Here is a 2,952-nt window from a genome sequence, read left to right as displayed (position 1 = left end):
TAATTATTCCAGAGAATTTGATATTTAAGACATTTGTGCAGGTGCACCAGATGTGACATCATTTGAATAGCTAAGATTATCAGTGTCAGCAGTTTCGGTGGGAAAGCGGTTGCATTCCTTAACTTCCCATGCAACGGCTGCTGTGCCATCAAGAATTTCCAAGAAGCCTTGATCCTTCATTAACCTTCTGATGTCCGGCCCATTAAGCACACCTGAAATAAAAATTATAGGGTTCAAATGGGCCACCCAAAATTGGACGGTCAGGATATTTTCGCACAAATCACTTTATTCGGTTTACAACCACTTGAGAGATTTTCACTCATATACATCAAAAAACTACCTTCACGGATTTTTTCAACGGAAAGTTTTGGAAAGACATTATTTTTCAAATATAGGAATGCAGTTTCGTTGACTCTAACCAACTGTTTGATGTAGTTCTTAACAACACCAAGTTTGATATGTAAATCGGGAAGCATGATTTTATTACGCGCTATCAAGGGCTCGTGAACTATATTGAATTGACCAATCGATTGTTCCTTTCCTTTTGGCCAATCACATTTGGTCCCGATGACAGAACAAACAACAGTCTTCAGTGTAGCCCGTTTGCATGCCTGATAGTAGTGAGAGAACTTTAAAATCACAGTTCACGCGCCACCTGTGCTCTTCGTACTTGATGCAATCTAAGATTAATTGCATTGTTTCGTATGACTCTTTTATTCCAACCCAACCGCATACAAGATGGGAACGGGTTTCTAGCTACTATCGCGATATAGCAAGACTGTTTTCAAACTTCGATTTGATGCGTCAATAAAGAGACGCCATTGTTCCGGTTTATAGTCAGTAATTCCCATTTCATTCATCAAACCTGCAACATCAATGCAATAAGCCTGAGTGCCATCTTCCGATAACTTGAAATATGGCATAAACGGATCTTCTCTATGTTTGTAGGCCGTTACTTTTACTCCTGGTGCTAAAACATTCACGCTTTTCAGTTCTGATGCCAAAATCATTGCGTTGTTATGGGAGAGATTTAATTTACGCACCATGCTGTTTAGATGTTCTTGGGATATGAAAGACGGTAAATTTTTTTCAATCGGAATGTAATCAGATCCATCATCAAGTGGTAATGGCGTTGCCATAGACTGTTTGCAATCATAGACAGTTTCGAGTTCGGATGGATGATTTGGAACTTGTAATGCATCACTATGTGCAACAGGTAAATGAGCGTTCGGTACACCTTTGTAGACGACACAAGACCGATCTATTGAATTAAATATTTATGAGTATATGTACGTATATATATATGCATATATCGATGGCTGAGTAGAAGATCGACCTATCTCAGCTGCGATTTAAAAACGCCCTATCTCAGCACATTTTCAATGTATTTTGAGATAGGGCGTTCTTCAACAAAATTCTGAGATAGGATGTTTTTCAATAAAATTCCGAAATAAGGAGTGCGTCACTAGAAATTGGTGCATCTAAAAAATAGCATATCTCAACAACTACTTCTTCGATTTTCAAAAGGTTTATTATTTACGAAAGAGAATTTAATGTAAATTATAATAATTTTACAAAAACTAGTTTTGAAGTGTAAAGTTTTTGACTTTTTCTGGAATACCTTCCATTAGAGCCTTAACGGTAACCTCTTGCATTTTCTGACTTGCAGCATGCCACTTACGTCGAAAATCTGTAACATCCCTAGATGTCTGTTTTGTCCTCATTAACTCTTTTTTCAATAGAGTCCAATATCTCTCGATTGGCCGAAGTTCTGGGAAATTAGGAGGGTTCGCTTCTCTAGGCACAAAAACGACTTCGTTTTTCTCGTACCACTCAAGAGCTCCTTTACTGTAGCGACATGAGGCGAGATCAGGCCAAAAGAAGGTAGACACACCATGTTGATGTAAAAATGGCTGAAGTCTCTTCTGTAAGCACTCTTTAATGTAAGTTTCTGTGTTAATTGTTCCTGTAGTAACGAAAATTTTTCTCATGCCACAACTGCAGATAGCCTGCCAAACGAGAATTTTTTTGGGAAACTTTGTCCTTTTTTGTGTCCTAAATTTTTCCGGGACATTTCCTCTAGCATCGGAAACATAAAACTCTTGACCAGGAAGTTGAGAAAAGTCAGAAAGAACGTACGTTTCATCGTCCATTACGCAGCATTCATATTTCTTCACGAAGTCTTTGTACAGCTTTTTGGCCCGTATTTTAGAAACATCGTTCTTCGTTGCGTTGCGATCCGGTACTTTTTGAACTTTGTACGTCTTCAGACCAGCTTCTGCTTTAGCTCTACGTACAAATGGCTCTGAGCATCCCACCAGCCGAGCAAAATTTCTTCCCGGTTTTCTCTTCAGCATGGTTACCACTTTTTCCGCTTTGTTACGGTCACCACACCCTTTTTCCTGTCCCGTTCCTTTCTTACGAGTAACACTAACATCTACCTTAAACTGTTTTATTATCCGGGATACGGTGTTTCTTGAAATTTTTAGTGCATTCGCAATCTTTTTGTAAGTCCATTTTGGGTTATTTACAAAAATTTTTACAATTTCTTCACGCGTTCTTGTTCGCTGCTCATATTTACTGTGAAAATTAACCGGTACTGATACGTGTCACGCAATAAAATCTGATAGTTTTCAAAGCTACCTGATAAAAAAAAATATATTTTGCATTCTTATTAAAAAAGTAATATTCGAAAATGCATGAACTAATTTCCAGTGACGCACTCCTTAGTGCGTTCTTCAATCAAATTCTGAAGTAGGGCGTTGTTGAAAAGTTTTCTGAGATAGGGCGTTTTCGAACTGGTTGCCGAGATAGGTAGATCTCAGCCATCGATATACAAATGAGTCCAACCACGCCAACTGTGTCAATGAATTCCCATTGATTTTCTGGAAAGTGAAGACAATTGCAATAAATTGCAAGTTTGTCGTGAACAGACGTGTTTTTGCTGCGCTC

Source organism: Rhagoletis pomonella, unplaced genomic scaffold (genome assembly GCF_013731165.1).
Source record: "Rhagoletis pomonella isolate Grant_MI unplaced genomic scaffold, Rhpom_1.0 Rhpom_scaffold_00002, whole genome shotgun sequence".
NCBI classification, from domain to species: Eukaryota; Metazoa; Arthropoda; class Insecta; order Diptera; family Tephritidae; genus Rhagoletis; species Rhagoletis pomonella.
This window is presented reverse-complemented; position numbering follows the sequence as displayed.